Source organism: Xiphophorus couchianus, chromosome 10, assembly GCF_001444195.1.
Source record: "Xiphophorus couchianus chromosome 10, X_couchianus-1.0, whole genome shotgun sequence".
Lineage (NCBI taxonomy): Eukaryota > Metazoa > Chordata > Actinopteri > Cyprinodontiformes > Poeciliidae > Xiphophorus > Xiphophorus couchianus.
In genome coordinates this window covers 11,534,365-11,558,463 of record NC_040237.1, presented here as the reverse complement: position 1 = coordinate 11,558,463, position 24,099 = coordinate 11,534,365, and the positions used below count along the sequence as shown (strand labels likewise).

The window sequence follows — 24,099 nt, the reverse complement described above, 5'->3', positions numbered from 1 at the left end:
TAATTTGAATCCCGTTTACTTTATCTAGTTCCATAGCAGTTTTTTGAGTTTTTTACTGTAATAAATGGCACTTGTTTTTACAGTTTGGAGTCCTGTGTTTATGGGCCCGAAATGTTAATAAAAATAGATTAATGCAGGAATAAATGTCTATCAATTCATACAAGTGAAGTTGTGCTGAAAATAAAATACCAAACACTAAGAGATAAAAAAAAAAAATTCAAAATCAGAAGTCAAATCAAACCTGACTTGGATCATTATTTGCTAATTAAGCTTTTTAAGGAACTTAAATGATTTTATTCTTTTTCTGAAAACACAAAGGATGAGTTTGGATGCTTTATGCAAATGGACTTACATAGAATGAGTTGAGCAAGAAAGGTGTGAAAAACCTGATCAGAGTTGGCCTGTATTTGTCCTCACTGAGGAGACTTACGTTTTTATAAAGAGTTCGATGAATCAGGTACTGAGCCTTGAAGAAAACCCGTTGAATGATCGAGTCCCGGTTTGCTCTGTTTAAGTGTTTGAAATCTTTAGCTGGAGTTGTTTAAAAAAATGCGTCTTAACAAAAGTGCATTTGTTGTTTACCTAGCTGCCCAGGAAGATGCCAACTTTATCATTTTCACTAATTTATGATTGCTCTTACTTAATCCTAGCTAAGCAAACATAAAAGAAGCAACTTCATAAATTGGAAACAATTTCAGTGTTTCATAAGTAAAACGAGTCAAAGGGAAATAATTTATGTCCGATAAACTCCCTTTTTTTAATAGACTTTTAAATTGCATTCAAAAGTCATGTTTTAAAACTTTGATTAAAAAATTTGCTTGCAAGAAAAATGAATTTAATAACAATTCAATAGGCAGATTTCCCCCCCCCTACATAGATGTGACTATCCACCGACCCAGACAAGAACAATAACTGCTGATGTAAGCTAATGTTACCAGATCCTAATGAAATGTTCATAGTTCATCACTTAAGATCTTCACTATCCCAACTGAACTAGTTCACATTCAGTTAAAGTTTCCTTAAATAATCTGCTGAAACTTGAAAAACATTTGTTTCTTATCTTCACTTCTTTTTTAAATGCACTTTGTTAGTAACACCAAGAAGAAAGTTGTTCAAATACTGATCCAAGAGCATGCAACAGATGTACTGTATTTCTCTGACTGTATGTCAGGGAAATGCATACAGACTAGATGGATAGATAGATAGATAGATAGATAGATAGATAGATAGATAGATGTTTACAAAAGTTTCCAAAAACATCTCACAAATATATTAAACCATATATATAAACCAGGCTTCTTTTTTCCACCGTTTTATCAGATTTAATGGCTAAGTGACACTGCCCTCTGCTGGACAAGATCTGAATTTGTAATGAGTTTGCTATCATACTAGCAGAAGCAGGAATGACCGTCAGTGTTTAGCACAGTTTCTCTTACCAGCCGAGGGCAACAGAGGAGCTTTAGTGAGTTTGTGGACAAAACTTGGGCAACTTGGTTCTTTTGTTAAATAGTTTTGCAGTTTTCTTGTTAGACATTGACGACAGTAAAGAGATTTTATCCTTACTTTCTCATGTTTTCCTGGTCAATTTACTTAATTTCTTTTTTTTTTTTTTTTTTTAGATGTACCATGTAAAGAAAAGCAAATAGGTCAAATTTAGTTATTAAATCCATGGCACTCATAGCCTGTCATAAGTACGCGTACGGTGTTTCAACTGCAGCTCTGAACATTTTTTACCCAGAACTTATTTTTCCCCGATCTTTTCCTTCCCTGTTGTTGGTGTAAAATCTTGCTGCCTGTTTCATTTCTGCCAGCTGAGAAGATTGCTCATCCAGTAGAGTGGCTGTGTCTGTTTCTGTGCTGTAGGGAGTGGTGTTGTTGCATGCAGAGTCCAGAATGCCATCAACAAACAGTGAAATCAGAGTAGGACACTGCTGCTATCAGACTGTTTCACAGCAGTGTGATTTAAAAGCCGAGTGAAGACGATATAAACTTTAAACTATCCACCCGTCTGGGTGTCTGTGGGAGAGAGGAAAAAGGCTCCTGTTGTGAACCTAAAAAGCTGTTATTTTCAGCATTGCACGTGTAACCAATGGTTCTGCACTCAGAGTCTCCAACAACTCCAATATTTCAGGTTTCTATGTGCTGGCCCAAAGCTAATAATGGTTCTTGCTCAGCCACCGATTTGAAGAACACATCATCAGGGTCCATTAAGTGCAGTTAACGCCCTAGTGGATCAGAGCTCTTTTGGTATCAGGACCAACATGTTATTACTCATAATAGCATTTTATTATTATTATCTTTTTATTTTATTCTACTGTGTCTTGTGTTTTATTCTGTTTTTTTCTTATTTCATCCAATCTAAAGCAGTTTCCTCAACCTTGTGATTATTATTATTATTATTATTATTATTATTATTATTATTGTTATTATAACTACACCACACTTGATTTGTGTGTCTATAGCTGTAAGCTATAAACATGTACTGATAATACAGAGTTCAAAAAAAGATTAAAAAAAAAAAAAAAAAGGGGAATACTGTATAAAAGTAAATTCAATTCTGCTCTGGACCTTAGAAAATCTTGGACTGATAATATAAATAAAAGAGAACACAACAAATCTAACAAAGATGTAGGTCCAATAGTGTCCAAACAATTATATCTTGTTTTTTTTGTTTGTTTTTTTGTTTTGTTTTGTTTTTCAGCTCATATGAAGAGGGAGGAACTGGGCATGCCCAACCCGACGGAGGAGGAGGAGGAAGAGGCTGCGATCAGAGCAGCGGAGTTTTCTGACAGCAAAATGCTGCCGATGATCTGACTGCTTCACTGCATCAAGTCTGTTTACACTTGACAGGAAGCGGACCCAACCTCTTCCCCCCTCCACAGCCCCTTTCCCTGCAACACACACCCAAACAGGCGGTGTGACACACACACCCATACACACCGTGACTGGGAGCGGATAAATGTGGACCGCAGTGGTTCCGACAGCGTGCAGCCTGCAGCAGAGCGCGATGCAACAGCATCTCATCATCTCATCATCTGTGGCGCCGGGTAGCTGCTGCTGCTGATGCTGAGGCTCCAGAGACGCGCAGCAGCGGGATCTGGTGAGTACACGTCCCTCACCCACCGCCACACGGCTCCCAAATGGGGATGTTTATTTTATCGTTTGTTACTGGATGACCGTCGCCGCGCTGCGTCACTGAAACACCGAACCGGACCTGCAGGACACAGAACTGGCCCGTGAAAAGGTCATACCCGAACACACACGCATACACACACCGCGCAAACAGCCGTGTCTGTGACGCATCTTGTGCAGAGCCCCACTCAAGTTTTGTCCTTGGCAGGCAAAGTTGGCGCTGCGTGGATTGCCTTGTCTAAGGTGAAAGCGTACGTGAGGAGATTGTAGATAACACGGGGAGACGCATGTAAGTGCACACCGCCCCCCCCCCCCCCCACACACACACACAAACACAAAACCAATGAGTTAAAGGATGTTTGGAGGATTTATGAGGCTTTTCACAAGCATTTTCTATCAAACGAGAAGCTGAAAAGTGTTGACGCGGTGCTGCAACGCCACAATGATCTGATCTGGAATCAGACTTCTGGCGCCATTCACAGACAGGACTTGATAAAATAGTGAATAATACAGCAAGAAAACAATCAGTGTATTGTTAAAACAAACAGAGCAAAGGGTCCAAACAAAGCAGCAGCAGCAGGTTGTCAGTCAGAACATGGTGAACATGAATCAATCAGAATGTCATTGAAAATATTGATTCTGACTCTATATGTATGAATCATATAGATATACATATATGAATCTATATGACTCATATAGTCACACAGAGTAATATAATATCATATATTAATATAATTAATATAATAATATAATTTGATGATTGTTGGATTACAGCCAGTAAAAATAATATCTGATGCAGAAATCAGGGCTTCCCTCAGTGTATTTTAAGCCTGGCGGGCCACCAGGCTTTACTTGTGCCCCCACCAGGCTAAGCATTGCTTAGTCTTTTTAAAATGTTTGCATTTTTTAAGAGTTTATACTTGGTGTTCAGGTATTAATCTCCCTGATTAATACCTTTCAATAACACACAATTATCAAGTGGTGTTTTAAAATTTCCTGTCAACTTTAAACATTTTTAAACTCAAAAACACGGTGGGTCGCTGGACGAATGACTGCCGAGCGCCCAACCACCAGGCTTAGCAAGGTTTCTGGAGGAAACCTTGGAAATGTAATAGTTTGGCCACAATGTGATGGGGAAAACTGCTGACTTGTCATCTGTCCAGCAAACAGTCAACGACAAACTGCACAAGTAAGGGAAGCCACAGAATGTCTTGCTGCTCAAAGAGTCCTGCATGTGTGCATGGAAAGTTGAGTGGAGTGAAAAACTTTAGTTTAAAAGAGGTGCTCTATCAGGAAGGACTGGGAAGCAAAGCCCATTCAACATTAAAGGCCAAATAAATTATAAGTGTAGTACCATTTATAGGTGAAATAATCTGTCAGTGGAACAAATACTTTTTCATCGATGTTAAGGAATTATTAACTTAAAACAAACTCCTGTATCTTGCTGAAAAGTTAAGTCCAAGTTAGGTTTGTTTTATTTCAAGTGTAACGAGATATTTGCAGTAGAATCTGGACCAAAAATACTTGGTACCGTTTTGTGTGACCAACAGAGGTTGGCGGTCATTTGAGCAGGCGATCATTTATTAGACGGGTTGCTGTATTTAGTGGAATGATCAAAAACATGTCTGTCTGTTGTTTTCCTCCTCAGTCATATGAAGGTAAAGGTCATTGTGATTTTGAATTTCTGGTGGTTTCAAAATTCATCCAACTGAATTGTGGGAATTACTAGGAAACTGAGCAGCATTTAAGCTACGGCTACAGGTGGATTTTGATGCTTTTTACTCATAATAAATGAATCCGTAGGAAAAATGTAGGAAAAATGTACAGATCTGCGTGGGTGGCTGAAGACTTTTCACCGAATGTTGAACACCAAAGGTCCGATCCGTGCCGTGGAGAGTGGCCAGAAACATTTTGTCTTCTTTTGTTGCCGTTTATTTGTCCCTCATGCGGGACTCAGCCTGAACCCGGCCTCAGGTTAATGGGGGTAGAAAACGGCTCCATTTCTCCCACCTCCCCTGAAACACATCCAGCCTTTCTTTCCATCATGTCCACGCCGCTCTTACGCAGATGAATAACCTCATGCCACTGGTTTTTATTTCTGTTGCGGCCTCATCATTTATTGAGAAAATGGTGCAGACAGTGAAATGAGTATTTATTAACTTACTCAAATGAAGACACCAGAGCCTGTTTCCAGTGCATCTCCTGTGCTGAAATAACAAAATAACACAATTATTTATTTTTATAGATGGGCCTGCTCAGTCTTGAGGGAAGTTTAAGGTTGTGGTTTTTAACAAATGTCATTTACAGATCAGTATTTTTGTTGGAGATAAAATTTTTTACTAGAGATTTTCTGTTTTTATTTGTGAAAACACCCAGAAATACGGTTTTGTTTTTACTGTTCAGTATTGTGGATTCATTATTTCCCGCTATGCATTTTAGCATTACTCTGTTCCCTGCTGGACTCCGTTCAGGCCAAACTTGCGAAGTCGGACAGATGATCTTGCGTTTGACTCTAGAATACTTTTATATGTAGAGGATTTAATGCTCAACTCAGTGACTGGTTCCTGTCGGCGGGTCCAAAATAATCCCAAATCATCAGCCCTCCACCACCGTGCTTTTACTGTTGATAAAAAGTGTTTGTGTTGGTTGGTTTTCTGCTGACATGATGTCTCTATTTTGGTCTTGTCTGTCCAAAGAACGTTGTTCCATAAGTGTTGTCTTCCAGATGTACCTTTGAACGTTAACATTAAGCATGCTAACTGAGACCTTGAGAGTCTAGGATGGATTATTTCAAAGGTTTGTAGTTCTGTGAGCATTGCACGGTTAGAGCTTTGGGTGGATTTACTAAGGAGTCCACTGGAAAGTTTCGCTGTAATCCTCAATGTTTTTCATTTATGAATGATTGTTCTCTCTGATCTTATGTTTTTGTTCCACGGTTATGTGCAGTTTTCTTTTTTTAAGGTCAAGGCTTTTGTCTCACCATCTTGGGTTTGAGTTAATGAGTGAAACATAGAAGCTCTACGCTGTCATCCATCCGTCCGTCCGTCCGTCCATCCAAATAAATGTTTATTTGCTGTTAAAAACAACCCAACCACTTACTTTTGCAGCAACAAATGAATAATCAGTGTTCTTTTCTCAACCTGCATGATCAGAGTATTTTATGTTATCAAATAACCACCATATTTCACTTCACTGGCTAATGTCTAATTCGAAAAGTATTATTGTCAGACGAAAACCACAAAACGACACAGAGGGAATGTTTTTATTTAAGGTTGAGTCATGCTGTAGAAAACTGGTTCACTGAATAAAGTTTAGTGAATTTGACGAGGAGTAAATGTGTTTGTCATAAGACAGAAGCAGAATGCGAAGATGTTTTGATGGCCTGATTTAATGCGGCAGCAGCAACACAGTTAGCCCTAACTTGGAGCTTGGGTTTCCATTAGTTGTTATTGATCCATTGAGATGCTAAGCCATCCTTCTCTGCAGAGAAACAGCATTAGTGACCGGAGAAGTCTTGAATTGCTGTGTTTTTTCTCTCCTTCCCACGTCTGTTTTCATTCCTCCTTACACTCTCCCACTCCTTACTTCCTCCCACCAGTCCACGGTTTATCTTTTTTCATCCCTCTCTCTCTCTCTCTCTCTCAACTTTACGTTGCTTTTTTTCCCTGCCAGCTTTCAAGTCGCGATGTATTTTCAGCTCAGGAACACACATTTTCCTAATTGTGCTGTTAGGAGTGTTTAGGAGGTGAGCGTTCTGGCAGTGGAGAGGAGCCGTTTAGGGTTTTGACACGGGACGCGGCCTGAGAGGCGATGGCGAGCGTTAGCATTTGACAATCCTGCTGTGTCTCCCTGTAAAGACTGGCCATCCGCCGCGTGCTGCTCCAATCTGTGAGGTTCTCTCTGTGTGCTGGCTGCGGTGCAGATGGAGCGCTTTGCAGCAGCCTGGATCATGTGTGATTAATGAAACACAAATCTGTTGTAGAAGCGCTTTATTCCTCGCTGCGTGCTGAAAACGACTTCTCGTTTTGTCACTTTGGTCTCTCAGTAGCAGTCTGCTGTCGGTGTGGGGATCGTTCTTGGCTGTTTGGTAACTTTTCAGTGCCAGGAATTGATTTTTTTTCTTCTTCTCATGCTCAATAACCCACAGCATCCTGCTAAGGTGTCCAACTGCAAGTGATTTCATGCTTTATCTGATGCTGGGCAGCGGAGTTACATAAGTCACCTCTAAATAATTTGACTGCCTCGACAGGAAGTATTTTTAACAGACATTTAAAAAAATGTGACTCAGGAAGCACAGTTATTGATCTGCCAATAATTGTGATCTGATCTACAGGGCTGGTATGAGATTAATCAATCAAACTTTATTTATGGAGCTTTTTCATTCAAATAACTGTAATACAAAGGTTGAAAAGAAACAAATGGCAGTGGAACAGAAGTGAAGCATGCAACTCTTGTACAGAGGCCTCAGTTACGGGTTCGAGTCCCGTCCTTTTGACCTTTGCCCCATGTCTTCCTCCCTCTCTTATTTCTCACCTGGTCCTTTGCTGCTTTAATTGCTACATCAATCATCTCCATGTCCTCCTTCACCACGAATCTTTCCTGGACAGGCAGGTCTTTTTCTCCGTTATCCTTAAAATGTCTCTGTCTCCAAACCGTCTCAACTTTAAAAATGATAAATAAGTTTGACTAACAATAACCAGTTAGAACACCTTAAAATCAATTCTTAATGCATCAATGTCCAAATGTGAGACTTTACAAACGCTGTGAATATGAGCTTGACTTGTGGTCCTCCTTAGTACTTGTTCTCCTGAACTCTGAAGTATCTGCAAAGGAGCTATGGTTCAGTCAGGAAGAGTAGAAAGCAAATCATTAAACAAGCAGCTCTACATTTAACTAAAGCCTCTGCTTTGGGTGGAGATCATTTAATGCAGGGGTGTTAAACTCCAGTCCCCGAGGGCCGCTGTCCTGCAACTTTTAGATGTGCCTCTGCTGCACCAACCCTGAACAGAATAATTAGGTCATTAGCAAGGCTCTGGAGAACTGATCTACACAAGGAGGAAGTAATTAAGCCATTTCATTCCAGTGTTTTGTACCTGTGGCACATCTAAAAACTGCAGGAGAGCAGCCCTTTAGGACTGGAGTTTGACACCTGTGATCTAATGCATTATTTGTTCATCTCAAATGTGACGAATCAAGTATTGTCAGAACTCGAAGGTGTGCTGTGCGTTTCTCTCGCTGAAACTTTAATTTTGTCTCAACAGAGTTGAAGAAAATTTATATTTAGAGCTCAATTAAAAAGTGCATCAAGAGACACAGCGATATATAGAATGGTGTGTCATCAGCATAGCTACAAAGATTTGTGCTTTGCTCCCTGAGAAGATATTTACATAGAAAAGTATGGGACCTAGAATTGAGCCTTGAGGTGTGCCACAGTTTAAAGTAGCCAATTCAAATAATCAGTTAGCCCAATTAATTATTTTTTATCAGTGTAAATTAATTTCACCCTCTTAAGGACAGTTCAATAGATTCCAATTTGTTTTAGTAGAAACAGCAGAAAAATCTTACTGCTGCTAAAGTAAGACATGTTCCTCTAATACTTTGACTAAGCTTTGGGCTGCAAGGAAAACTTTAATCTTTACTGGACGTTTGACAACATGTAACTAACATTTGATGTACGGACCTAACAGAGCCATCAGTCTGTGGCAGTTTGACCTGGTTGATGGACAGGAGTGTGTGTGCATGTGTGTGTGTGTGTGTGTGTGTGTGTGTGTGTGTGTGCGTGCTTGAAATGAGTGGAGCCCAAGCTTCTGAGACTGGAGTTGTCACGAGGCACTGATAAGAAAATCAGAAACTGATTGTGGTGCAACCATGGCAACGAGTTGGGAAAAATTATTATTGACCAAATATGGACTTCCTTTAGAGCAGGGGTCACCAACCTTTTTGAAACTGAGAGCTACTTCATGGGTACTGAGTCATACAAAGGGCACCAGTTTGACACGCTCTTCTGAAATAACAAATTTACTCAGTTTGCCTTTAGTTATACATTATCAATAATGATTAATGATACTCATCTATGAGAAGACACTGATCATGTTAATGGTTTCTCCCAATAATTAGCAATGAAAACAAGGTGGGAAACAGATATAAATATTCAGCACTTTATCTCTTTTAATCTCAGTAATTGTCACATTTTTAGATAATCACTTACATCACTACATTTCATAGGAAAAATGTCCAATTTTCACTAGCCACTCACAAACATTTTTTTAGCAAATCATGAACTATGTTGCACCATGTTTCAAAAAGTTATCAATTATGTAATGTTAAAGAAAAATCAACTTACATATTTTTAAATAAATCTTGTCACATTTTGAACTCATGACCAAATCTGCTGCATTTTTAACAAAATTATAACTTATATGTCATGAACACACTTTTAAATTGAACACAATTCCTCAATATTTTAATTAAACTTTGCCATGACACTGCCATGTTGCCACTAACATCTGGCATTGGTTTCTTTATTAGTGAGAAGACTGGCATTGCATGCTGTTCACCAGTGCACTGTAATCTGGTGTGTAACTTGAAACTGCAACTGTGAGTGCATCTTTCAGATGTGCATCAGTGAGGCATGTTCTGTGTTTGTTCTTAATGAAGTTCATGTCAGAAAACGCTGATTCACAGAGATAGGTTGAACCAAACAGGCTGGCAACCTTCATAGCTGCTGTGCATACACCACTGTACTTCTCTGTGTCAACAAGGGACCAAAAGTTTGGTGCAGTCTGGTAAACTTTGAGGTGTAGGTCATTTTGCAATGTTATGATTTCCATCTCCACCTGTCCAGCATCCAAGTTGAATGTTGCACTTAGTTTCTCAGCAAAGTATGTTGTGTCCACATTCATGAAAGGATTGGAAATGAATGACACACATGGCTCAAGCTGATCAAGATCACAAAACCTATTCTCAAACTCTTGCCCAAGTCTGTTTATGACTTCACAGTACTTTTCTGCAACTTTGTCAAATGTCTCAGATGCAGAAGCATTGTTTTTCAGCACCAACTGCACAGAGGGAAAGTGCAGCACTTTTTTTCTCTGTAAATCCACAGAGAAAATGTTCATCTTGGCTTTAAATGCATTTAAAGCACTTATCATATCAACAACAGTTTTACCTTTGCCTTGCAGCTGGCAGTTCAAGACGTTTAGTTTCCCAGTAATGTCCGTCAAAAATGCAAGGTCAAGGGTCCACTCTGTGTCTTCTAGCAGTGAGACGTCTTCGCCTTTGGACTGCATGAACTCTTTGATTTCACCCAAAAGTGACAAAAAACGAAATAAAACTCGTCCTCTGCTGAGCCATCGGATTTCTGTGTGTAGCAGCAGTTCACCATATTCAGCTGACATCTCCTCCAATAGCACCTTGAAAATCCTGTGCTGTTTAGCTTTGGAGCGGATGTTGTTAATGATTTTTACAACGGGAGTCATCACGTGCTCAAAGCCGATCACTTTTGCACATAACGCCTGCTGGTGAATGACACAGTGATAATGCAGAAATGTTGGGAAGTCTGGGTCACCTTTACAGTGAGCGATGAAACCTGTATGTCGGCCGATCATAGCAGGAGCCCCGTCTGTTGTCACCGCCACCAGTTTTTCCAATGCTACCTTCTTCTGCACGAAAAACTCCTTCAGCGTGTTATAAATGTCAACTCCCCTCGTAGTTGTCTTTAAGGGCAGTAGTGTCAGGAGTTCTTCTCTTGTGGAGAAATCTTCAAACACCATCCGGATGAAGACCAACAGCTGAGCTGTACTGCTGCTGTCCACGGACTCATCGCACTGGATGCTAAACCACCTGCACTTTGCCAGATCCCGGTCCAGCTGATCGCCCAGGTTCCCAGACATAGCTGACACTCGTCTAGCCATCGTAGATGCCCCCAATTGGACGTCGGAGAGAGTACAGATTAGATCGGTTCCATTTTTGTCATCTTTAAGTACAGTGTTAGCTATTATCATCATTGCTTCTTTGACAACTGCTCCATCTGAAAATGCCTTCTTCTTCTTGATCAGAAAATGTGTAGCTCTGAACGAGGCGTCGGTTGCTTTTAGTGACTTTTTTCCCGCCCTCGTGAAAAAAGATTGTTGCTTACCCAAAGCTGCCTTTAGCTCACTGGCTTTTTCTGCACGTACTGCGCTTCCCGGTGGGTAGTTAGCATGGTAATTTTTGTGACACGTAGTGAAATGTCTCTCAATATTGTGCCGCTTTGCCGTCGCTACGGTCGCCCCACAAATGAGACACACGCAGGTTTCTTTCACAACCGTAAAAAAGAACTCCTTCTCCCACTCCTCGTTAAAGTGATAAGTTTTCTTTCTTTTTTCAGCCATATTTTTGGGGAAAGAAAATGCATTCAGCACCCATCTTCGCTGTGTCCATTGGCACTGGTTTTGTCATGCGCACAATACTGACCATTGAATTAGAACTAGAGTAAGTCAGAGTTCACCCTAACTTTTCTAAACGTCATGTATAATGAGGATATTTTTAAGATACTGTCATTTTTAAAGCTATATAAATGCAAGTGTGATTAAAAAAAGAATAGCAACAGAATAAAAAAAAATTTAGACACAGCTCACTAGTGAGTTGTCCTATTTTTAGAACGGGCTTGCGGGCGACTCGTGGTCCTTGCGGGTGACCAGGTGCCCGCGGGCACCGTGTTGGTGAGCCCTGCTTTAGAGCATCTGACAAATAAACATCTGCTGAGACTCAACAATGACCCTTTCTTAAAGTTCTTAAAATGTCCTCACACTGCTTCACAGCTATGAAGCACTTGGTGATGGCCAAAGTAAAAAATGTAATGTGACCAAGATGAATACCTGTAAGGCGTAAAAAAAGGAACATAAAAGTAAAATGTTAGAGGAAAATTCAGTTCTGCAGTGGCATTCTCAATGGTGGACAAAGTACAAATGTAAGAAGGAGTACATTTCAAAATGTTGGAGTTCTTCACTTTAGATTCAGCCTCAGTTATTCACTCGTCACTCCACCGAGTTTATTTTTAAAACCTCATCAATCAATGAGCTCCATTGTTCATCTCTCATGGACTCTCAAGTTCACCCAGGAATATCTGGCACTGGCTGATGGAGTCAATCAGCCTAACGTCCTAATCCAATTGTCCTTAACTTTATTTGTTTGAAATAGGCCAGCGGAGTCGTTGCTCAGACTGACGAAAGCATCGCAGCTCCAGGATACTCTCATCTGCATCTGCTGTAGTGCTGACTCCGCTGAAAGGTTGGCTTGGTCCGACTTGGTGCAGTCTGCAGAGAGACGGGCTGCTGCTGCGGCTGAGAAACTGTTTCGTCTCGTGTTTCTAGAAAGCCGCGTGATCCTGGTTTCTGAGTGACAGACTGCTAAACATGAGGAGGGGGAACCCCCAAATGCATAAACTACATATTTACATAAACTTTTCCATTATGTGACAGTAATTCAGACTGAGCGTTTCCTGTTTTCAGTCTGTTAGGAATGCTAAAATTACTTAAATTCGCTAAAATCCGCAATAATAGGATAAATATTTTTTTACCTTCTTTAAATTTGCAATTTTGACCTCTGATAATTTTAAGCTTACATTTCCAGATGACCTTTAACTTATCTTTAATTTACCTTTCATCGTAATCTTTTAAAAAATGGATAATTTACAGCTCAAGTGTAATTATCCAGCACCAGATTATAGCTTTTAGCTATCAACATCTGTCCGCAGACAAAGACTTTTATCCATTTTTATGTTTGAAGAAAAACAGGAAAGCTGTGTTGGTTTTTGCTGCAAGAGGGACTGGTGCACTTCACAAAATAGGTGACATCATGAGAAAAGAACATCAAGTGGAAATATCAAAACAGCAGCTAAAGATGTTGGCCTGGAAGTTAAAGCTTGAACATAAATTGATGGGCATTGACCCCAGACATACAATCAGATTAGCAAACAATTATTTGTGGGAGTTTATGGAAAAGGACCCAAAATGTTTGATCCAAGTCATACAGCTTAAAATGTAATTCTGCCAAATTACTTAGGGAATTTATGTAAACTTACAAATTTGAAAAAATCTAGTTTAACAGACAAAAAAAGGGGGAAAGTTTAATCTTATTTCAGTGACACAGTAAGAAAAATTTACCTCTTTTGTTTTTATTTTTTTTTACAGGATACCTAAATATCTGGCTTCAACTGTCTGCTAGTTTAGATTTCAGTTTTATTTCTTGCTGGAAAACTGGATTTTCTGCAGTTGTTTCTCAGAAACAATCATGGTTGCTACAGCAAGCTGTCTCGCTGATGGTTCATTCAACTGTGGCTTTATTTGGATAAATGAGCTGCTGGCTTCAAGGACTAAGGAGAGGTCAAAAGAGACAGCACCGCTCCGTCTAGTTATGGATCGGACCAACAGGATGCAGGCATGACTGAACCACACTCTCCACGTTTTGTCTGGTTTAATTCAGGATTTTTTGCTTTTGCAATCAACTACGAAATTTATACCAAAGCATTTGCTTTCCTGTTTTCCCTGTTCCATGCTTAAATGCACCTGCAACACAAAGTGAAGTGATTATTTGTCGACATGCAGATATATGGTCCAAAAGAATTGGACACTTCTTTAAATAAATATGGAGGAAGTAAGTTGAGCAGATGTTGAACCCCAACATCAAAATAATGGATAAAGTTTGTGGAGGGACAGATGACCATCCAGATTAAGTTATAAAAACAGAAATTTTGCTTTACAAAAGGTGTAAAAATTGTTGCAAAGAGCATAAGTTTCCATGAAACTACAATATAATGATTTAAAATCTAATAAGAACCTTAAAAATAATCGAAAGAATTTCTTGAGAGAAATTAAAATAGAGATACAAGAGCTTTAGCACTATTTGCTGTTTTCTGATATTCCCAGACACAAGAAGCTTGTTTTTTTTTTTCCTGTCGGCTCTTTTTCATTCACATCTGAGAGCGCAAGTGGTGTGTTAATTTTTCTAAATTAAAAACTTACCTGCAGACAAACAGTTTGTTTCCGAGGCCATCCTCTGTCTCCTTTACCTTTGACCTGCTCAGTATTTTCAGCCTGCATTCTATGTTAATTAGTTCATGTTTATTCAAAACATGCTGTTATGTGTCGCATGTGCAATCTGTGATTAGCAAGAAATAGAACAGGAGGCTGTTGTTGCATTTGTTGAGCCTTTCACTTCATGCTTTTGCTTCTGCTGTTGATTCAGCTGCAGTTTCAATAATCAGACAAAACAGTAGATGGAGTAAACGAATGTTTGAGTAAAATTAACGTCGTTCTTTTACTCTATGAACTATTGACAACATGTCTGAAATTTCAAGCAAAAATTTAGCTTATCTGCTTATTTGCAGAAAATAATGAAAAATATGCAGTGCTGTCAGACCTCAATAATGCAAAGAAAACAAGTTTGTATTTATTAAGAAACAACAATACTAATGTTTTAAGTCAGGAAGAGTTCACAAATCAATGTTTGGTGGAATAACCAGGAGGTTTTCACTGGTGTTCAGTGCAGTGGACTCTATTTTTTACAGAGCTGCAAATTTATAGAAATTAAATGCAGATTGATGCTGCCCTGTTTGCAAATCTCCATCTTTCCCATGTTCTCATGTATCACTGAATTGTTTTAAATAAGGATTTCACACATGCAGATCAGACCACATGTTTTATTTCCATCCTCTCACATCTGCTGCTTTATTTTTATGTCTTCTTCTCCGCTTCACCCCGTGTGGACAGTGGGGTCCAAGCAGAGCTGCTTCTCGGCAGCTTTAATCATTTCTCATCCCCGCTGCCTTGCATACTCCCCCCTGTGTTAAGCACTCCACACTGACTCAGCATGTATGTCAGAGGCAGAGGGAGAGGGGTGGGGATGGGTGGATAGGAGCGTGCTAATAGGCTGAGCTTGGTTGATGAGGTGGGGAAGGAGAGGAGAGGAGAGGAGAGGAGAGGAGAGGAGAGGAGAGGAGGGGGGTTCTGGATGTGCTGGTCGGACAGGTCTCCACCGGCTGCTTTTGCTGGAAATGAGAGGAAGATGAGAGGGAAGGAAAAAGGAACGACAGAACGGATGAGGCTAAATAAGCCATGTGGGAGGTGTAAATCTCATACGGACTGAGCGGCTGCAAGAGGAGGAGAGGTGAGTGTGAGACTGAAACGGGACCTGCAGGAGGAATGCAGCGAGGTGGGAGAAATCTGAGCGTCTGTAGTGGAAACGTAGCAGCGAGTGTCTCTGGTTTGTGCTGACAGCGCAGAGTGAGCACACAACAACCTGAGACAGCCAACAGCTGTGCACCATCACACACATGATCCAGGTGTGTGTGTCACTTTACGACACACGCAGACCGCCGAGTCCCGCACACGAAAAGTGGAAGCTCTCAGTGTTGGTTTGTGTGGGTAGGTGTGATTTTATGTTTTTCAGAAGCAGAAGTGACATCATAACATGTGAGAGAAAGTGTGAGAACAGACAGTATATTTCTGTATGATCAGTTTTAGAACACTTGTCAGTGTCAGCGTCTCATGCTGATCCGCCCCACTCCCACCTTACCCTCGCCTAACACCCACTCACAAACTCAGTCACTGCTGTAGAAGTCAGTAGAAGCATAGTGTGATGCTTTTATTCAGCTTTTACTTTGAAGGCGACTGGTGTCATTTCTCTGATTGGGCAGATACATTAGCCCAGCGGCACGTTGTGAGACTAATACAGAATGTAGACTTTTTTTTAATATGCTTTATCAATTTTCACAGCATATTCTTTACAGCATTCATGTTTTATACAACGCTGTCCTTCTTAACATACATAACCCTTACACGAAACACACACACACACAAAAAACCCAAATTAAAAATAAAGGAAAAGTTTAAAAAACACACGCATAAATAAAAATAAAGACAAATGAAAATGCAAACATTTGTTCACAGCTAACTAAAAGAAAATAGCAGAAGTTTGGTTACGATGAGGTACTCATCTTGAATGCTTCCATGTATTGTAAAAATGGCTGCCATGCCTTGATAAATTTAGCAGTTGAACCTGCCAGTGTATGTACACCTCATCTTTCCAAATCACATTGATTAGTCCTGTCCATGGTCTACACTGTACGTTTGTAGTTAGCCAGCATCTGTGTAAATAATAAATGACATAAAGAAAACAAAAAGCACACACACAAAGCAAGAAAAGAACCAAAGACAAGTACCCACCCATCCCTTCACATTCAGTGTTGTCCCCAACTGACAAACACAACATCCCCAAAGCCTCTCTGCTTTCTGTAGGAACCATTCACCATAAACTCAACCACTGTCCCATGCAAAATAAAAAAAAGGGAATCTAAACTATAAATCACCCATTTACCCCAAAGCGTGTTGAAGAAAGTCACATCAAACATTGTATGTAGTTTTTCTTTTAAAACAAGAGCGAACTCCTATAACAGCTAAGATAACATAACATAAGGTGTGTATATTTAACGTCAAATATACACTAGTTCGGGCGGTACAGTTCGCTTGGTACCCAATCTACCAACACTACCATCCACTCAACTGTCCAGAAACACAAACAAACGTACCATCCGTATGCATCAGTCTGCAGATGCAGGAGAGTCGCTCAAAGTTTTTCAGACGAATCCTGTATCCTGCTCACTCAGAGAGGGGACCAAACTTGGATTCAATAAAGGTTTTCGCTGACTCAGGGGAATCAAACATTTTTGTTTCGCCATTCATGGAGATCCGAAAATGAGCAGGATAGATAAGACCGTAGCGCACTCCGTCTTTTTTCTGTAGTAGCTTCTTTATCTAATTGAAGGCAGCCCGGCGTCTGGACAGGTCAATGCTGTAGTCGGGAAAGATAATAATCTGCTCCCCTTGAAACTCCAACTTGCCTTTCCGTCTAGCCAGCTGTTGTATCTGCTCCTTCTCCTGGTAGTAATGGATCCGCACGATAAAGGCCCGCGGGCGTTTTCCTTTTGGAGGCACCGGCGCTGCCACTCGATGAGCCCTGTCCAGGAGTGGAGCCTTTTCCAGACCGTCGGGACCACCCAGTATGTCGAATAACAGGTCTGCAATGAATCTGGTGGGGTTCCCCTGCTCCATTCCTTCAGGTATTCCCAGTATGCGTAGGTTACAACGCCTTCCCCTATTTTCCAAGTCGTCTGTTTTTGCCAATAACTTATTATATTGGTTGTTTAGGTCCGCATAGCAAGTTTCCACAACTTCCAAGCGCTTGTCCAAATTTTCCAGGCCTTCTTCATAGTCACCGAATTTCTTTGTGAATTCGTCAACAGCAGCTTGAATGGGTGAAACGGCTTTGGCGATTTCCTCTTTAATTTCACCTTGTAGGTTTTCGTTTTCTTCTCGAATTATTTCTTTAACAATATCGCGGAATGTAAGCAGCATGGCCTGGTCTATAGCCACTTTGCTAGCAGCCTCCGGGTTATTAGCTTGTGCTCCTTTAGCAGATGGTTTAGATCCATTTTGTTCGAGAAAAGACAGGAGTACACAAAATAACGTCGACTTTCCAGTTGCAATTCAGAATATCTAAGAGTTGGGCTGCTTTGGTCGATTTTTAAAACTATTTTAACCAAAAATGTTGGGACCCTGTGGTTCGCACGTCTACTCCATAATGCGACCCTAGTGGTCAGAATGTAGACATTTTTAATAATTATAATTTCTAATAATAACTTCTTCGAAGGCAGGGATACATCATAACTCATCATTGCAGCATCAATTTGAGCAATAATAACATTGCAATATTTCCGACTCTAAGAATTAATAGATGCTAAAGGATACAGTGTAAAAAAAAATCACATTCTAATCCACATTCCTATAATCAATATGCTGCAGTCAATCAAAAACATGGTTCTCTCTAAGGATAATATAGTTCAATCATGTAAAGGGCATTACCGTCTAAGAGGCCGGTCCCGACTCAGAGGCCTGTCCCGACTCAGATCGGGATGAGTCCTGACTCAGATCCCGGTCCAGACTTGGAAGTCGGTCCAGACTCAGAGGCAGGTCCCCCCGACTGAGATCCCGGTCCAGACTCAGATGCTGGTCCTGACTCAAATCCCGGTCATGACTCCGATCCCGGTCCAGACTCAGAGGCCCGTCCGGTCTCAGGGGCAGGTCCCGACTCAGAGGCCGGTACCGTCTCAGAGGCCGGTGCCGACTCAGAGGCCGGTACCGTCTCAGAGGCCGGTCCGGACTCAGATTCCTGTCCGGACTCAGAGGACGGTACCGTCTCAGAGGCGAGTCTGGACTCAGAGGCCTGTCCGGTCTCAGAGGACGGTACCGTCTCAGAGGTCGGTCCGGGATCTGAGGCCGGTTTGGACTCAGAGGCCTGTCTGGTCTCAGAGGACGGTACCGTCTCAGAGGTCGGTCCAGGATCTGAGGCCGGTTTGGACTCAGAGGCCGGTCCGGACTCAGAGGCCGGTACCGTCTCAAAGGCCGGTCCGGACTCAGAGGCCTGTCTGGACTCAGAGGATGGTACCGTCTCAGGGGCCGGTCCCGACTCTGAGGCCGGTCCAATCTCAGAGGCCGGTACCGTCTCAGAGGCCGGTACCGTCTCAGAGGCCGGTCTGGACTCAGAGGCCTGTCTGGACTCTGGGGACGGTACCGACTCTGAGGCCCGTCCCATCTGAGAGGCCGGTACCGACTCAGATCAGGGTTGAGTCCTGACTCAGATCCCGGTCCTGAGTCAGATCCCGGTCCTGAGTCAGAGGTCCATCCTAACTCAGATCCCGGTCCTGAGTCAGAGGTCCATTCCGACTCAGATCCCAGTCCTGACTCAGAGGTCCATTCTGACTCAGATCCCGGTACTGATTCGGAGGTCGGTCCAGACTCGGATCCCGGTCCTGAGTCGGAGGTCGGTCCCGACTTGGAGGTCGGTACCGACTCGGAGACCGGCTCAACGTCTGGTCCACAGTTAAAGGGTCCTTGAGGCTGAACAATGTCCAAGTCGTCTCCACAGTAGACAGCATGTCGGATCCACTTCCAAGCCTTTCTTAGATGGTCCTTCCGCAGATGAATTTTCCTGGGTCGTGTCAAGGTTCTTCTGAAACTCTGTATAATCTTGTAAAAAACTATTGGATTGTCACTTTCGATCATCTGAAATAACAATTTTCTCACTATATCTTCATTGCCACAGAGTAGTTGAAAGATATCTTTGCAGAGTTTCCTTTCCATCTCATTAAAAAATACAAAATCTATGTTCTTTAGTTCTTTCCAGAGTTCTGGAGCAAGCTTTTGGTGGACAGAGTCGTTGTGCTTCATTGTGTATTTAGATCTATGACTAGACTTGTTAATCAATTGCCAAAGAATTTTTTCCACCATATCTCTCCTGTCATCTTCGGTTCCCCGTCTGAATCCCATCTCTTTGGCGTCCCTCAAAAATGTTTCTGGTTCCATGTCTGCCTGAGTATAAGCCTCACTCAGGCAATTATCATCAGAATATATGTCCTCACTAGGAAAAAAAGCCTTTCTGATCGTTGTTTTTGCAGATGTAAATATTTTCCTTGTAGGAACAGGATTCTCCAGGTGTTGTTTGATTTTTTTCACAATAACTGCGTGTCCATCTGGGTAATAAAGAAGGGCAATCACGTTCAGTCCAGATTCAAATTTGAACGCATCTCTAGCGAGACTTTGGAAAATCCTTTCGCTGAGTTCCTCTGAAATGTCTGATAGCACATCCACGTTTAGTTCTCCTGTTTTGCTCAACAGTAAAAGCAAAACTTTCTGGTGTTGCTCACAGAAGGTTTTTTTGACGAGATGCAGAGTTGGATCATCTGCCACCTTTTCAATGACTTGCCACAGAAGTCGACTGAGAAAATTTCTCTTTCGATAATCAGGAGTTGTTTCACCTGGATGGACTTTGTTTGAGCAAGTCTTCTTTATCTTTTTCCAAAATGAGACCTTAGGTCTCACAAAAACGTCACTCTGGGAGCTTTCGTCCGTCATCTTCATTGCACTGTCCAAAATATCCAAATGAGTTTTGTGTTGACTGACCAGAGAATTAACTGATCAGTTGGTCATGGACGTTATGACATCACAGAGGCATCCTTAGAAGGCCTCATGACACTGACATAATTTCAAATCAGGCTGATGACATCATTGTCAGCAGCATGGCAACTGTTGCTAGGGTTCTAATAGCTCACAGTGAGCATGCGCTATGAAAAAAAACAAAAAAATCTGTGGGCACTAAATAAAATGTTCATTTTTAAGAAAAAATCCATTTGTTCTGAAATATATTGTACAAATTCTTTATCTGACAAAAGAAGAGGATTGAGTCGCCAAGAATACACAGAACGTGTTGAGAATTTGTTTTGGGTTTAAGCAGGATTTGCTTAGGACTTATTATTTGGGATATTATAATTTAATATAAGTAACTATTTTAGTTGCAGTTGTTTCATAAATCTAGTTAGCATTTGATAGTTAGTATCTGGTTCAAAACTAACTTTTGTGAACCTTTAACAGAATGGACTCTATATCCCATGATGCTTTATAACTAGTAGAAGAAGAACTTGAGGTTAGAGGAAGAAGTGAACTTAGGACCGTTGGTCTTCCGAGAAAAGAGCTATGTTAGCTGAATGCCTACACTCTGTCGTATATTATGTACGATTCGTTCATCCTTTTTTTTTTATTCACTAAAGTTCATCTGAATAATCCACCCGACTCCCTTTCGTCTTTGAATTAGTCGAATATACAACATTTTTGGTGCCGAAACCCGGGAAGCAGGAGACATGGCTGACCAAGATGGAAGCGGTATGGAGCGACAGGACGGTGGAGAACGGCGTATTGAAAGAACAAGAAAGCGCCGGACAATGCGGAGTTCTACTACACGACTACTGAACCAGATTGATAGCGAATTATTAAAGGACGACCCGGACGTCGGGGAAATGTTGGCTGTGCTAATGGCAACGGGGGACAGTTTAAATGAGCTGAACCGCGCTATTGAGGAGCACACTCCGCTAGACGAAGTGGAGGCGGAGACGGAACTCGCAGAGGAGTATAACGACCGCATCATCAGTACGAACGACCGTGCAAACCGAGTGATAAGGACGTTAGAAACTGTGAGTACAGAGCCCCGCCAGAACAACGCAAACTCCACACAGCACAGTAATGCTACCGTGAGGCTGCCTAAGCTAATAACTGACAAATTCAACGGAGATGTTAGCTTATGGCAAGAATTTTGGAGCCAATACGAGACAGCTGTTCACAGTAACGAAGCTCTTTGTAAGCGAGAGAAGTTTACATACATGAAGACTTACCTCACAGGCACAGCTGCAAAGGCTGTAGCAGGGCTCACTCTGACAGACAGTAACTATGACGCTGCAGTTAAAATACTAAAAGGCAGATTTGGAAGAAAGGACTTAATAATAAATGCTCACATGTCAAAGCTCCTGAATTTGACTCCTGTAAAGAAATCGTCTGATGTGAGTGCTATGAGACAGTTGTATGATGAATGCGAAGTTCAAATTAGAAGCTTGGAGTCACTGGGAGTAGTGTCAGACACATATGGAGGCATGTTATGCCCAATACTGCTCCAGATGATGCCAGAGGAACTGGCTCTTGAGTATAGCCGGACTCTTTTTTTTTTTAAAACAGAATTTAAAACCAAAAGAAGAACATTGTCAAGTATTACGGCTTCCTCAGAGGGGAGAGGGGAGATCAGGATGAGTGGAAGGTGCATCAGGTGCTGGAGTTTCTACAGAAAGAAGTTCAGAGTAGAGGGAGAGCCTTGCAAATGATGAGATCATATAATCAAAAGGAAACCCTGCCTGGTCCCAGATTATGCAGCAAATCATATGGATTCACTGACAAAAGGCAAAAGAAACCAAGCAAGACATCAGCAGCTGCACTCCATACTGCTAATCAAAAGACTCAAACCTGCTTCTTCTGTGATAGCACTGAACATAAGGTCGAAAACTGTCCAGAACATGGGGTGTCAGCACGAAAAGAGAAACTGAAGAAGCTTGGCAGGTGCTTTGTGTGTTTAGGACAGAAACATGTCGCAAGGTTCTGCAGATCTAAGAGTGGGTCATGTGCCAGATGTGGCGGCAGGATTCACATAGCGATTCACATTGTGATAAAAATGAGACCCTACCCCCTGCAGTCTCTACCAATATGGAAACTGTTATTTCCTCTGTAATCCCCCAAGTTGAGGAAACCAAGCCTAATAGTGAAAACACTGTGCTGCTACAAACTGCTAAGGCATGGGCGGGTGGACCTACCAGCAGGAAGATGGTGCGTTGCCTATTAAATGGAGGAAGTCAAGGTAGTTTTGTACACGAGAATGTTGTCAGAGCACTGCAGCTACCTGTCACAAAGTAAGGGACACTTATGCTTCATATATTTGGCTCTTCAGCTCCCACCCCAGTTGAACGCAACACAGTGAAGCTATGCTTGGAAAATGTGTGGGATATAGGACAGAGCATTGAAATAGAAGCAGTAGTGACACGAAAGGTTTGTGCAGCAGTGATGAAGGTTCCAGGCGAGCATGTGCGCAATGAGATGGAAAGGCGAGGTCTCCATCTTGCAGATTTCCCTGGAGAAGATAAATCTGAACTTTCTGTGCTAATCGGCTCTGATTATTACTGGCAAATAGTAACAGGCCGTATAGAGAGACTAACTGAGAGTTTGGTGGCTCTTGAGAGTGCCTTTGGTTGGGCAGTCCAAGGCCCAGTGGCAATGTCCAGTTTGTCAGAGACAACATGCATGCACATTCAGCTCAATGAAGACATCCAGATTGACAAACAGCTCCATGCATTCTGGGAGCTCGAGTCCCTGGGAATCACAAGCGAGAAGTCAGAGAGCCCAGAAGATCTGGAAGTGTTGCAACTAGGCCTGTCGCGTTAATCGTACGATAAATTAAAACGATCGACGTCATTTTAATTATCTGCATTATCGTCTCTTCCGACCTTTTTCTCTTTCAGCTAATGACACCGAATGAAAAAGGGCTCAACTCCAGTGCTCTCCACTGACTCCTCCCTTCCTCATTTCCTTAGTGAAAAGCCCAGCACACACTATCTTATCCTGCACAATCTTAGAGCTGTCGGCCGATTGTCGGCCCATTTTCAAAACCTGAGAGACCACACAATAGCCGACAGAAATCCTAGGTATAACTGTTCGATCGTGTGGTGTCCAACAATTGGCACCAAGTAATGGCTACAAGTCCAGTGAACTAATTTTAAAACCAGGCATTATCGTAATCAATGCTTTACTACAGTCTACCTGCAATGCATGTGGCTAGTGTCAGCGTAAAGTTCTGACTGAATGAAAATCATTATAACCTATTTACGTCACGTTAACGAAGAACAGCTGAAACGTTACCGGGTTTATCAACTGCGGTAGCAATTTCGCTCCAACTCCTCCCCTTGTCATTTCTATATTCTTTGCATGTTGAATAAACATTAATATTGTTTCCACATATCATCTCCAATGTCCGCTGGACTTCGGGTGGCGTCGTGTCAGCTGTTTGGGATTCCCTCTGTAATGTCCCCTCAGAAAACACGGAGGAGAATCCACGCTTTCTGATTGACTACCTGTCACATTCAACAGGTGTCGTTAAAGCTCCCAGTCGGGGAAAACCCCTGATTTGGATCGGAGCGGCAACGACGATCTACCGTAACACACCACACAATCTTAGAAAGACCAACGTTTTAAGATTGTTGTAAGGGGAAAAATAGGAGCAAAAAACCGTGTAGTGTGAACTATTGCATCAGGTAGTCGATGTGCCCATCTTCTCTATTTAAATCTAATTATTACTGAAGGGCAACATAATATACAGACTTCATAATCTGCCCTCCTTTGGTTGAATGCAGTATTTATTTCCACTTTGGCTTTATGTTGTTTAGTTTTTTTTCCAGTACATTTTTTGTTAATGGAGACTGAGAATCCATTTTATTTTTGTTTTTGGTTGTTCTGTTTATTTTATTTATCAGTTTCAGTGTTTAGTGTTCTTTTGAAAATAAAGTGT

At 41.5% G+C, this 24,099-nt stretch overlaps 1 protein-coding gene across 6 annotated transcripts in view; it reads left to right on the top strand.

Annotated features, from left to right (window-relative positions):
• The first annotated feature begins 2,740 nt into the window (after window positions 1–2,740).
• Window positions 2,741–24,099, top strand: part of LOC114151824 (PH and SEC7 domain-containing protein 1-like) — a 90,097-nt gene continuing 68,738 nt past the window's right edge. For 4 of the 6 annotated variants that reach the window (XM_028029269.1, XM_028029268.1, XM_028029266.1 and 1 more), the window contains exon 1: window positions 2,741–3,100. The gene's annotated coding sequence lies outside the window, so the exon portion shown is untranslated. The other 2 variants (XM_028029264.1, XM_028029263.1) reach the window with 2 other exon arrangements.